At 50.1% G+C, this 14,792-nt stretch overlaps 1 protein-coding gene across 2 annotated transcripts in view; it reads right to left on the minus strand.

Moving 5' to 3' along the window:
* ABR (ABR activator of RhoGEF and GTPase) overlaps positions 1-14,792 on the minus strand; it is a 173,833-nt gene that overhangs the window by 93,450 nt on the left and 65,591 nt on the right. The window lies entirely within an intron of this gene.

The raw sequence follows: 14,792 nt of genomic DNA on the forward strand, positions 1-14,792 counted from the left end.
GGTAGCGCAGTGGGCGCCGGCGGCGACCCCCGGCTGCCATGCCCCCCGCCGCCGCATGCACGGCCTGGCCTGGGCAGGGGCTGCACGGGGGGCCCGGGCCTCGTGAGGGGCTGGGGAGCGCCAGCAGGCACCGCGGCTGCAGCTCAGGGGCTGCTGGGAGTCAGGGAGGAGCGGCTCCACTGTTGCCACCCGCTTAATAGCATGTTAGTCGCGGATTTCGAGCCGCTGTTTCCTTTGCCTCCTGCCTAATTCCAAGTCTAAAAATTCACAGAGAGAGCGGGAGGCAGGACGCTTCCAACTCTCCTCTCTGAGTCACCATTTTGCTTTTTATAGGGAATAAGGAGGTGGGGCGGGCCAAGCGATGTCACTTCCTGAGCCCCTCCTCCTTGGGTACCATTTGTACACTGAGCCGATCCCGGGTGTGGGGGGCAGAGCGGGCTTCGGGGTGCAGGGCTTGGGCCCTGCACCCGGGGAGCCCTCGGTCCTCTGAACAAGGCCCCTGCGCACGATGGAGCCCAGGGCTGGCCAAGTGTGGGCGAGAAGGTGGGCCCCGAGGCCTGGCAGGGACATGGGTTAACAGCAGACTCAAAAGCTGGCACTTACTTCTGTAATTTCAGTGGAGGCCCCCTTCAGAGGTGAGGGAAGAAAAGGCTGCAGGGAAGTCGAGCTGCCGTGAACCCGACCAGGCTGCAGAGCCCACACACAGATGCCCCTCCTGGGCACGCGGGGCCGGGCCCACGGGGGCGCAGCCCCTCAGAAAGGCCCCCTAGCTCCACCAAGGAGGGGTCTCTCCTGCAGCGGCACGAGCGACCCTCTCACGGCTCCTCACCCGCCGGCTGGGCCTCGTCCTATCATCCGCTCAGATGATACTACTTCCAGGCTGTCCTCCCTGGTGTCTTGGCTCAGAACGACAGCAATGTGGCCTTCTAGTGCCCCTGTTGACCTTGCCCAGTCGTCCCTGTGGCCCTGCGGCGGGAACTGGGTGTCTCAGTCATCGCTGTGTGCCCAGAACCCACGTGCGGCAGGATCTCGGGAAACGTGTGTGGAGGGAATGAATGAGCAGAGGAATGCACTGTCCCTCTCAGGTCTCAGGCTTGAGCCAAATTCTCCACGGTGCCCTGGCTCCTCGTGTCACAACATACCAGCCCCTGGGCAGCCAGCAGCCTGAGAATGGTGTCAACAGGTCACCAGGGCGCCTGGCCATGGCAATACTCAGTCCAATCTGGCCCTTTGGCAGCCGAGAGCTTCCCCCAGGCTTGCTACACCTGCTCCCTCTGACTTTCTCTCCAGTCCCTGTGCTGACGGCCCATTGAGCTGTCAGAAGATGTAAGCTATTATTTTTTCCCCCCAGAACAGGCATGCATGTGAAGAACCACAGGATCCAGCCACTGAAATGTGTGTGTGCCATGCACACGGAGATAGGGCCCGCTGACGGAAGGACACAGGGCCTATGCATGAGGCTGGCGGGGGTGAGCCGATTCTGCTATTTCCAGGGGGCAGAAGGAAGGAAGAGAAGCTGCGGCATCCAGTCGGCCCAAGTCTGGCACTGTGAGGGGGCCCGGCTGTCTGGTGAGGTCTACTCACTTTGGAGACACGTAAGGAGGGAATGAAACATCACATTAACCTGCCATCTCTCCTCCAGGAGGCTCCAGGCTGGCCTGTTAGGGCCTGGAGTCAAGGCCAGGGGTGTGAGCTATGGTGAACCCTGACCTAGCCGAAAGTTCAGATTCCAGCAGGCCATGCTGACTCTGCTGCACACTGACCTATATTCCCAGAGGTCACAGGACCAGATCCGCATAAGCTCCAATTTATCCTCATCAGAGGGGCAGCCATGGGCCTGCATGTCCCACTCCTCCTAACCTAGCTACATCTGTAAGGCTATTGTTTCCATCCCCAATTTACAGACAAGGTCAGGGAGTCTCAGAAAGATTTGCCCAGAAGGGATCTGAACCCAGGTCTGTCTGTCTGTTTCTGAATGCCATCCTTTTTCCTTTGAGTTTCTAACTTCCAGAGAAGTCTACTTCCACAGCTCTCCTGGTCAGGGGAGGCTGACCAAAGACAGGAGGGAGGGGTGCCGGCCCAGGAGTGGAGGAAAGTGCACACAGAGCTCTCTGCAAATGTTCTTACATACTTTCCCTTTCATTCCACCCTCTGTAAAACGCTAACAGCCCAGGAAGTCAGTCAGAGACCCAGGAGAGCCCTTACCAGGAAAAGGGATACAAAAGCTATAGAAAAGACAGAGAAACCAACCCTCAGAGAAGGAAGGAGCCCTGGGGACTCAGGAGGATGGAAATCTACCAAGTACAGGCTTCAGTTTATGAGAGGCCACAGATACAAAGGGTTGGCTGCCAGGTCTCAAAAGAGAGAAGGCAGAGGAGGCTGTTAACAGCCAATATCCGTTTCCCCTCCTAGTAACAGAAATATAATTGTATTTGGAGTGGCAGTGTGCCCAGTGGCTAACTAAAAGACTACTTTCCCTAGCGGTGTGGACCACGTGATTAAGTTCCAGCCAATGACATGTTAAGTGGATATGTGTGAAACTTTGAGGAAGGCTGCTAAAAACGATTGGTTTAGTTGGAAGGTACGCCACTCCTCGCCCCGCCCCCATGTTTTCTCCTTCTATTGCCAGTTTGGAAAGCAGATGGAATGGCTGGAGCTCCAGCAGCCATATTAAGCCATGAGGTGACATTGAGGATTGAAGCCAGCACTGAAGCTAGCTGAGCAGAAAGCTAGGAGCCTGGGGTGGTGATGGCATGATGAGCTGCCATACCACTCCAGGACTGTCTACCTCCAGACTTCTTTTTTTTTTTTAAGGTTGTATTTATTTCAGAGAGAGAGAGAGAGCATGAGTGGGGAGGGGGTGGAGAAGCAGAGGTAGAGGAAGAAGCAGGCTCTCTGCTGAGCAGGGAGCCCGACACGGGGCTCAATCCCATGACCCTGGGATCATGACCTGAGCCAAAGGTATATGCTTAACAAACTGAGCCAGGTGCCCCCAGACTTCTTTTACATGAGAAAAAAAAATGTTCATGTGATTTAAGCCACTGTTATTTAGCTTTTATGTTGCATGTACTCAAACTTAATTGTAACTGATCCAGATGATTTTCCTTGACATTCTGTCTAGGTGCTTTTCCTACTGCCTTCACTGTTCCTTCTAAGTCTCCTTGGTCTCTAAGTCTCTGCCCACCCCTTGAAAATGGGTATTCTTTAAGTATCCTTACAATAGAATACTGCTCACCAGTAAAAAGGGACAAATTACTGATACATGCAATAACAGAAATAACTCTTTCAGGCATTACGCCAAGTAAAAGAAGTCAGACACCAAGGAGCATATCCTGTATGGCTCCACATACATGAAGTTCTAGAACAGACAAAACTACTCTATGGTTAAAAATAAAAAAGAAAACAGTGGTTACCTCTGGGGTTGGAATAGAGATAGTAGCTGATTGTAAGGGGCACAGGAAACTTTCAAAATGATATAAATGTTCTATATCCTGGGGGGCCTGGGTAGCTCAGTTGGTTAAGCATCTGACTCTTGATTTCGGCTCAGGTCATGATCTCAGAGTCATGGGATCAAGCCCTGCGTCGGGCTCTGTGCTCATTGAGAAGTCTGCTTGAGGACTTTCTCCCTCTGTCTCTCCCCCTCTTGTGTGTGAACTCTCTCTCTCTCTAAAATAAATAAATCTTTAAAAAATGTTCTGTATCTTGAAAGGGATTTGGAGTACATATGTGGATGCATTCATTACCTTCGTGAAATACACTTAAGATTTGTGCATTTCACTAAACACTGAACTCTATCTAGTTAATGACATTCATGCTTAAGTGTTGAAGTGAAGTGTACTGCTATCTGAAACACATAAAAAACAAGATGGATTGATGATGCTCAAAGGAATGGAGAGAGGTATGATGAAGCAAGTGTAGAAAACAGAAAACAACCAAAAAGTATAGATAATTATAGACTCTAGATGGTGGGTACATGGGTATTCACTGAACAATTCTTTTTTTTTTTTTTTTTCAATTTTAAGTAGGCTCCACGCCCAACTCCATGTCATGAACTCATGAACTCATGACCCTGAGATTAAGAGTCAGCCAGGCGCTCCCCACTGTATAATTCTTTACACTTTTATGTATGTTTGAAAATTTTAATAATAAAATGATAGGGAAAAATTGGTGTTCTCCAAGCTTCTGTCATCCCTGCTTTGCTCCCTCTCCCAAATTTTATTTACATGCCAGGGAGAGGTCTGGGCTGTAGACCCATCTCTTTGATTGGTTTCTGGACATCTCCATCCTCAGGAACCTCAAATCTACCCTTTTCTTGACGGTAATATGCTAGATTGCTCAAGTTGGAAGCCTAGGGATCATTCTAGATCCCTCCTTCTTCCTACTCCTCATCTTCTATATCCTGAACTATCTCCACTCCTGAACCACTGCCCCACCCTCGCCAGCTCTTACAAAGACAATTCCAACACTACCTCCCCATGAGCCAGACTGAAAATCTGATAGTGTTTCTTCCCTGTTTGAAATTCAACAGTTCTCAGGGCGCCTGGGTGGCTCAGATGGTTAAGCGTCTGCCTTCGGCTCAGGTCATGATCTCAGGGTCCTGGGATCGAGTCCCACATTGGGCTCCCTGCTCCGCGGGAAGCCTGCTTCTCCCTCTGCCTCTCTCTCTCTGTCTCTAATGAATAAATAAATAAAATCTTAAAAAAAAAAAAAAGAAATTCAACAGTTCTCCATTCACTTCAAGGGTAAATCTCAAATGCCCCAGCTCAAGGCCCTTTATGGCCAGCATCCGAATCTACCTTTACAGGCTCATACTCTGCTGCCGAGTAATATCGGACATCTTCCTAGTCCCTGCAGTGGGTTCTATAGTAGCTCTCAAATATATATAAATATTCAAATCTTTTTTCTTAAAAAGATTTTATTTATTTATTTGAGAGAGAGAATGAGAGACAGCACAAGAGGGAAGAGGGTCAGAGGGAGAAGCAGACCCCCCGCTGAGCAGGGAGCCCGATGCGGGACTCGATCCCGGGACTCCAGGATCATGACCTGAGCCGAAGGCAGTCGCTTAACCAACTGAGCCACCCAGGCGCCCTAAATATTCAAATCTTAACCTCAGTCCCTGTGAATGTGACCTTATTTGGAAAGAGGGTATTTGCAAATGTCATTAAGTTGAAGATCTCGAGATGAGATTTTCCTAGATTAACTGAGTGGGTCCTAAGTCTGATGATGTGTCCTTATGGGAGACAGAAGGAGAGAGGATGCAGTTGCACAGAAGGCCATGTGAAGACAGAGACAGAGATTAGGAGTTAGGTTGCCAAAAGCCAAGGAATGCCTGGAGTCACCAGAGATGGGAAGAAGCAAGCAAGAATTCACCCCCTACAATCTCAGCAAGGAGCGCTGCCCTGCCAACACCTTGATTTTGGATTCTGGTCTCCAGACTGCAAGAAAATAAATTTCTGTTGTTTTAAGCCACCAAGTTTGTGGTAACTTTTTTTATGGCACCCCTGTGAAATTAATATAGTCCCCAGACACACGGCACTGTTTTCCCCTCTGGACCTTCACACACGCTGTTCCTAGACCTAGAACACCTAGACCTCCTCACCCCTTGTCCACCCTGTGAAATCCTATTTAGCCTTCGAATCCATCTCAGCTGCACCCTTCTCCCAGGAACTTCCTCGTCTCCTGAATATATGAAGCACTTTTGCAAACTTCTGCAAAATGAGAAAAAGGTGAATACTTTGACTTTCTAAATGTTAGAAAAATGAAGAGAAAATTAAGTGGGGAACTACACATTCTCCACATATATACATTTAAAATGTAATCAAAGAAAATGCAAGTGCACACACACACACACACACATATATATGTATATATATTTGCAATTTTTCTATCAAATCAGCAAGGTTAAAAAATACTCAAAGTTGTCAGGAAAGAGGCAGCCTCAGAAACTCCTGGAGGGTATGAGGACACCTGGCTGGCTCAGTCAGTAGACGGTGCGACTCTTGATCTCAGGGTCGTGAGTTTGAGCCCCATGTCGGGTGTAGAGATTACTTAAAATAAAACCTTTAAAAAAGAAAAAAAAGAAACTCTTGGAGGGTATGGTACAACTTGTTTGAAGTCAGTTTGGTAACTTGTTTCAAAAGCTTTGATAGTTGGCACAGCTTTTAACCCAGCATAACCCAAGACTATGTCCTAAGAAATTAATTAGAAGTGTATCCAGGGGCGCCTGGGTGGCTCAGTCGGTTAAGTGCCTGCCTTTAGCTCAGGTCATGATCTCAGGGTCCTGGGATCGAGCCCTGCATTGGGCTCCCTGCTCAGCGGGAAGTCTGCTTCTCCCTCTGTGCTCTCTCTCTCTCAAATAAATAAAATATTTTAAAAAAGAGAAGTGTATCTAAAAATAAGGTTGCAAGGTTATTAATCACGGGGCTGTCTATGATTGTGAAATATTAAAAACAAACTGAATGATTATAGGGAACTCATTAAGTATAGTATTTCTCCAAGATGGACTACTACGTAGCCATTAAAATTATACGGATGGTGTAGATGATTTTATTAACTGAAAAGGAAATAGTAGTGTGTACAGTATGATACTATGTTTGAAAAAATAAAAGTGTCTGTATGTGCATAGAATAAATGCAAGGCAACAGCACAAAACAATCATAAAGCATTCAGGTTCTAAGAATTTGAGAGAAATTAATACATGATCTCTGCTCTCTAGGACACTGGCACATACTGCTGGTCTCCTACCCAATATCCATCTTCCCTTCATCCCTGCTTACCTTACCCTGGTTTTAAATGAGGTGGCAAAGGACCCAGTCCCAGGCAGGATGCTTGCTTTTTCTGACTCTCTCACAACTAGGAGTGGCCATTTGACATCGTTCTGGTCCATGAGACCCAAGTAAAGTATGATGGGGCCTCCGGGAAGGCCTTTGCTTTGGTGATTAAAAAGGGACTTCTTGCCTTGAACTCAAGTGTGATGACCGGAGCTACAGTGGCCATATTGCCACCTGAGGAAATGATCAAGAAAGAACACAGACGTTCCCTTGATGCTGTTGAGCTACTGAGCCACACCAGAAAGAGCTCACCTCATTTTTTATTGAAAGGAAAAATATAAGCCCCTAAATGTTGGGTTTTCTGCCACTTAAAATAGACACATTCCTAAGTGATACCCCTACAGCCCAGCAGAGGAAGGCTGTCCAATGAGCAAGACGACATCCTTGGTGCCATGACGGAAGGACTTCACAGGTGAGGCAGAGAGGAGGGAGGAGGCAACAGTGTGGGTGAGGGGATGGCTAGAAGAGCTGAGCTGGTACTCAAAGGGAGGTGGTTTATTACTGTGCCTAAGAGCAAGACCCTGGGGTCCCCCAGCTTAGGTTCCAACTCAGGCTCCATCACTTCCTAATCTTTCTCTGTGCTCAGAAGAGTGCCTGGCACAGGGCAGATACCTTTGAATGGATATTGGTTAACCCAGTGAATGTGAAAGAGGATGACGAAGGGGCCATGTGCCCAGGGCTGCTTTGAGGATGAACTGGAATAACGCACACAAAGCACTTAGCACATAGTAAGTACCCTATAAATCTTAGTGGCTATTATTAATATTATTAATTGAATCTTGAAGGATGTGTGGGTGCTTGCCAGGCGGATGGGGATGAGAGCAGAGTTCTAGGCAACGAGAAGAGGCTTGGCAAAGGCACAAAATGTAAAACAGCAGGGCCCCTCAAGGGGACTATAAATAGCCCAGCATGGCTAGAACACCAAGTGAGCAGGGGGGTGAGGTGGCAGATAACACTGGAGAAGTGGGCACAGACCAGCACATGGAGGGCCTCGTGAACCAGGCTAAGAGTTAGGCAGGACCCAGTGGAGACGGCTGATCTGGACCATTCCCTAATGTGGGGTCTTGCCAGCCACATCATTGCCAAATATCGCTAACTTTAGATAATTCTGCCCGATGCCTATATTCCTCTCTTGCGTTACGATGCAGGCAGAATCCTGGGACCCCCAGATCTCCTAGGAGTCATCCAGATTGGGACCACATGGGAACATAGGGTTACCTACTCCAAGCCTGTAATGGAGCCTGGTCAGATGACAGGACAGCAGCCAACCAGTGACAGACCACAGAGACCTCAGACTTGCTCTTTTGGGGCAAGGTGGAGAGCTGGGTCTGTTGGGGGTAGGTTCAAACCCAAATGACCAGCCCTCATTTCCACCATCCTAAGCTCTGGTAGGTGCAAGGCGGGGAGGAAGGGGTGCCCCAACGGCTGGAGGCACACAGGCGTCAAGCTGTTTACAACCTTCCCCTGAGGCTGTCCAGCACACGTGTTGGAGGTACACAACCAAACATATATCCTGGTACACCTAACCTCCAAAACACAGGCTGGGGGCAGTTTCGGGGATCTTTCCAACCTCTTCTTGGCCACTCTAAGAACCTGTGGGTGCAGGATCAAGTTAAGTTCCAGGTGTGGAACAGCCTTGCCCCCCCAGCAGGGGTGCTAGGAAGGCTCATATTAGGTGATAGGCTTATTACCTGCTCTCGAGCTCACAGAGGATGAATGGGGAAGGGCAACCTGGGGACAACAGCTGAGGGCAGCCCAGTCCTGACCACCATTCCCACCAAAGCAGCATCAAAGGTCTTCAGAGAACATCAGAAGTCTCTGTGAGTCACACGCTGCATCCGGTGGACACAGAGCCCAGGGGCACAGACTGCATTCCTGCCCTCTGGGATCCCCATTGGGGTCCTACGCAGGCTCACTGTCATTTGTGACTGTGCTGGGCCCTGGGCCGCGCATAGCCTGATCTTCCAAGCCACCCAGCGATGGAGAAATCTTACAAACATGCCGAACAAAAGAAACCAGACACGAAGGAGTGCACACACAGGATTCCATTCATATGAAGTGTTCCTCTATCATCGGTGATAAGAATTCTCGTTCGTGGCTCCCCGGGGGCAGGCTGTGGGAGGCAATGGGTGTTGACTGGCAAAGGGCAGGAGGGAACTTTCTGGGGTGCCTGGAAACGTTCTCCATCTTGATCTGGGGGGTGGTTACGCAAGTGGCCACATGTAAAATTTAAAACCAAGCAAGCAGTACCATTATGATTCTCATTTACAATTGAGGAAGGGAGGGCACAGGGAGTGAAGTCACTTGCCCAAGGTTTAACGGCTGGCCCGTGGAAGACGGGGCTGAACACAGCTAGTCTGACCCCAGGACTGGTGCTTTAACCATTATAACATGTACGACCGTAACGGCGAGAAAAGATCATGCGGGCAGGTTGCTGTCAGGGCCCACAAGTGGAAGAAACAATGAGTGTCAAACTCTGGGGAGGGAAGAGATCCATTTGGAGGAGGGTCTGAGTGTCCCTTGATATAATCAGTAACTATCATTACTACATTGGTCCTTTTCCTGCGCAGTGAGTGCCCTCAGGGATCTCCTAGTCCTTGAAAAACAAAAAACAGAACCAGGGCTTTGGAAACAGACCCCTGGGCTAGGCTCCCATCGGCTGGCCCAACTGTTCCTCCATCAGCCTATGTTCAGGAGGCTCGGCTTCGAGCAAGGCATCCAGGCCATCAAAACAGTGCAAATCTTCAAATTTAAGACACCAGTTCCAAACTTCACTGTGCACTGGAATCCCCTGAAAAGTTTGGAAACTACTCATATTTGGCACTCCAGAGATCCATATGAATGGGGGGGGGGCTGCTGGGCATCAGGGCTGTTATAAGCTCCCCCGATGATTCTAATGTATTCTAAGGCTGAGAACCACCCGATTAAGACAAGGACCCCGCGTCGAATGAAACCGAACTCTGAAACAGCCCTGGGAAGCCATTGGCCGCGTGGAAAGGTTACTCGCAAGAGGCGGGGTTTGAATTAAGTCATGAAGGACTGGGAGAGGGAATGGACTGGGAAGAGGCGAAGGAGGTGGACATAAAGGGCTTTACTCAGCTTGTACACTGGGGGCGGGCTGGGTAGCCCCTGTCCCATTCACACAGGGCCTGCAACTAGTCACCTGGACTAGCCACATCCTCACCCAGAGGCCTTCACGTAGGCCTGGAGCAGGGGCACTAACCCAGGAAAGGGCAGAGGCGATGGGGCAGCTGGTTCCTGGAGGTGCCCAGGAGAGCTGGAGTTGGAGTACTCGGTTCTGGCTCGGCCTCACTGCTGGGAACAGACTCCCTGTCCCCCATGGGGGTGCGGCTCGGCCTCTCGGGTTGCCATGGAGATTCGATCAGATCCTCTACCTCCAGGCTCCCTTGGGGAGGGAGGCAGAGACGGGGGCCACCTGGAGAAGCCAGGGCCCCAAAGCCTGAGACAAAGGAATCCTAGGCCGTGGGGTTCAGTGGCTGGGGCAGAAGAAGCGGGGCGGGGGGCAGGGGCCTGCCGACAGCCCTGGGCAGAGAAGTGAGGGTGGCTTCAGCAGTATCCAGGCTCAGAGAGATCGAAGAGAAACGCTATTATCTGCACCGTGTTTTATAGCCTACAGAGCAACCCCGCAGCCGAGATCTCACAATACGCGGGTGTTGTCAGGGTGGATATTACTCCCCCATTTTACATAGGGGGAAACTGAGGCTCAAAGAGGTTCTGGGTCTTGTCCAGGGCTACCTGGCTAATAATCAACTGACCCTCAAATTAAAGTCTGCTCTTTGGACCAAGTCTCCCACCCAGGCACAGGGACCTAGAATTTCTAATTGCTCTATAGAAAAAGCAGTTATATGCCCACCAAACATATAGGAATACTGATGCAGAATGGTTAGATGACCTTGCCATCATGGAGGAAATCTTTCTGTGTAAATGAGCAATAGTCATTCAACAAACATCTCCTGCGTTATGTGCCAGATGCAGTGAAATGAACAGACCCTGAGCAGGACTGGGCGGCCCCCCCCCCCACTACTACCAGTCAGAGGCTTACACTGAGTCAAGCCTGGGGCCAGAAGTCAGGCAAATCTGGATTCTGGTCCCAGCTCTTCTGGACTTGCAGCAAATTGCTCATTCTTTGGGAGCCTCCGCTTTCTCACTGTGAAATGGGATGACACAGCTGTCCTGCCCATTCCATGGGGCTGCTCTGAAGAGCATTATCAGAAACAAGAAAAGTATTTCACAAATAGTATAGCATTCAATCAATCAGACAAAAAATATTCCTCTACAAAGAAAGTCAAATTCCCATTCCTTTGGCCTTTGGTTTATTCCGGCTTCCCCCACTAGGTGGCAGGAGTCTGGAGAGCACTCACCTAGCAGATGAGGGGTAACCAACCATCAACGGGCTGATCCCATTCGCTGAAACTCCTGCGAATCTCCTCCCATAACAACCAATTCAATTATTTAGTGTCTGGGGCCGGGAGGTCCCTCTGACAAATCCTACAGGAGTTCTAACCCTTGTTAGAGTTAACAGCTTTAACTTGTCTCCAGCTTCCCCTCTGAACTATCATGATTGATGACTAGTAATGATCCTGGACTGATTTGATTTAAGGCTCTGCTCTTCTTCCCCTCTGCCCGCATGCTGGTGGCAAACGCTACTTGGCCCCAAAGTGGCAGAAGGGGGAATGGGTAGGAGGCAGTGAAGAGGGAGAATCAAAGGACCATTATGACAATGACTTTCGAATCCAATCCCACTTATCACCGCCTGGGATGGCCTCCTCAGAGACCCCTCTCCCATATACGGTTTCATGAGTCCCTAGAGTATTTATGAAAAATTAAATGACTCTCAATCTAGTGCTGAGAAGTAGGAAGGGACAGTTCAGGAAACAGATAAGTAATGTAAGGTCCAGAGGGGTCAGTGAGACCCCTAGAGCAGCCTTGTACTTTGGTGGCGCCCAGGATCAGAATCTAAGAGCCCTGCTCTCCACCGCAGGGGTTCCCTTCAATCCCAAGGGCCACGTGGCCCCAGGCTCCCACCCTTCTCTACAGAAGTCAGCCGAGACATTCCCAGCTTGCACATGCTTGCACACCCTCCCACATACATCCACAGAAACACCGCACATCTCTGTCCCACAGCTGCCAGGAGGCCAGACTCGCCAGCATTCAGCTCAAGCTGCTGGCTCTCCACAGAGCTTCCCTGGACCTTAAAAATCATTCTATTATTGGACAGGGCCATATGAGGGTGCCTCAAAATTCATGCCCTTCTCTGCCCCCTCAGCTCCAGAGTGTTAGTGGTTTTGCCTGTTCCAACTTCCTTTTGTCATCCACTGAGAGGAGATGAGAGGACCTCCCCAAGTCAATGGCCTCTTCCTGAACCACCAAATCACCTTTCCTCTGGAGCGGTACAAAGCCAGGTGAGGGCTGAGCTGGGGAAGGGCACTGCGGTTCGCCCAGCCAGCTTGTTTCTGCTCTTTGCCCACATGCACACACCTATACGCACATGCACACACACACACATATGCACACACAGATACAGACACACATCCACATCAAGGCCCTGATGCCTTCCGACTCTCTCTGCTCTGGTCACCCCTCATGCAAAATCCTCCGTTCTCCTTCTCCTGCTGCAGTGACTTGGAGGCCGTGGGTTTAGAAGGGGCAGCCTCCATTTGGCTGGATCCCTGAGTGACCATGTGGAGCAGAGGCCCTTGCCTACTAGTGATGCACTGGTGTGAGCAAGCAGTAAACCGTGCTTGTGTTAAGTCACGGGGATTTTGGGACCGAGTTGGTTCTGTGGCATAACCAGCGACCCTAAAACATCTCCAACTACTCCATGTAAGGTTGGCTAGCCAGCCCCAGTCTCAAAGAAGCTCCACATGCACGTCCCAGTACCCAACAGTTCCTTTCTCCTAACACCACCCTATGCCAGGCTCATGGTGAACCATAGCCACCCTCCTCCAATTCAGAAGAGAACCAGGAACCCAGCACCTCTTCTGAGGGCAGAGGAGAAGGAAATCTGGAATGTCCTCAGGCAAGTGGGTTGGTGCCAGGAGCATCAAGAGCTTAGTGTTTGGTAGAAGCCGGCACCAGAGGGCCAAGCCTTCCCACCAACTTGGTGACCCACCCATTCTCCCAGGAAAAGGTCAGCGAGCCCATCCTGACCAAGCCCCAAGGACGGCCTATTGCTGATGTGTGAAGTAAGCCCCAAAGAAGACAGGGCAACACCCATAGTCACTGTAGCATTATTCACAACAGCCAAAAGGTGGAAGAAACCCAAGTCTCTAAAGATGGATAAATGGATAAATGAAAGGTAAATGTGGTAATATACACACGATGGAATACTAGCCAGCCTTAAAAAGGAAAAGAAATTCTGACACACGCTACAGTGTGAATGAATCTTGAGGACATCATGCTGAGTGAAAGGAGCCAGTCACAAAAAGACAAATACTGTATGATTCCACTTATACGAGGTACTTAGAGTAGTCAAATTCACAGAGACAGGAAGTGGAATGATGGTTGCCAGGGCCTCAGTCGGGGTGCAGAGTTTCAGTTTTGCAAGATGACAAGAGTGCTGGTGATGGATGGCGGGGACGATTGCACAACAGCGTGAGTGTACTTCATGCCACCGAGCTGCATACCTAAAAATGATTACGATGGTAAATTTTGTTTTATGTATTTTATCACAATTTAAAAATAGAATAAAACGTAATTTAAACAAAAAAAGCAGACAGGACGGAGCAGAAGGAGTAGAACCAGAGACAGAAACTCTTTTGTGGGGATTAGCAGGGGGCAAGGGGACTAAACCAGGCCTGCAGTCCGCTTAATTTCCGAAGAGGGCTTTGGAGTCTGTTTCTGAGTTACACAGGCAGGTTCCACGTCCACAGTTCATCTCTGTTTTGCTGCCAACTTCCTGGCACCCGACAAGCCTGGCTCTGCCCTAGGCAGGGGCTGCCAGACATCTGTCGGCTCCGATCTCAATCCTCCCTCTCCCATCAGACAGCACCTGGGCACCCATTACAGCGTTCAACCTGCCTTAGCGACGTCCTGGAGAACACACAGAATGACCCAGGGGTCACAGCTGGAAATGCAACCCCCCCCCAGGTCACCACTGCCCCTGGCTCTGCCCCCACCCCTCTGCCACCTCCCAAGTCCTTCACTCAGATCCACACGGCTCCATCCTACCCCCTGGCCGCGAGAGATGCCAGCCTTACCCCCCGCAGGAAGGAAGTCTCCTCCAAGAATCAAGCTCAGGATCGGACATGGCCCAGGGGCTGACACGGGATGGGGGAGGGAAAGGAAAAAGATGTTTCAACTTGGCTCTCATGACAAGTGTGGCTATAGACCACAGGCCAGAGAGGACAGGCCAAAAGAGACAGGTGCCAGGGTCCACAGGGCCGGCAGGACCTGCCTGGCCCCAGGTGTTTACACTGGATCGTCTGAGTGCAGGCAGACTGGTGGGATGGGGCTGGAGCAGCAATGGCCAAGGTCAATTACCTCTGCTCCTAGGAGAGCTCCTGGAAATGTCCCTTCCACACCTGGGCATGTGAGCATGAGAGGAGAGAAGGGCACAATACCCACAAAACCCAGGGCTTGGCTGGCAGAGGCTGCATCTCATACACAGGACCTCCAGGCAGGCAAGTGGGCATATCCCAGTCCCCCAGGAAAATGAGAGCAAGATTCTGAATTGGGGGCAAGAGAAGGGTTATAGGGTCTGGAGGCTTCCTCTGGGAGCCATGAAAGGGCAGAATAGTGAACAGTGCTTTGATAGTACTGGCCCTGGAGCTAGGCTATCTAAATTCAAATCCCAGTTGTAGCTGTGTGACCTTGGGCAACTTGCTTAACCTCTCTGTTCTTGAGTTTCCTCCTTTATAAAATGACAATAAAATAATAATACCACTATTTCACAGAGCTCTGTGACCGTTAAATGAGTTAGTTAGCTCAAGTAAAGGACTA

Source organism: Neomonachus schauinslandi, chromosome 15 (assembly GCF_002201575.2).
Source record: "Neomonachus schauinslandi chromosome 15, ASM220157v2, whole genome shotgun sequence".
Taxonomy (NCBI): Eukaryota; Metazoa; Chordata; class Mammalia; order Carnivora; family Phocidae; genus Neomonachus; species Neomonachus schauinslandi.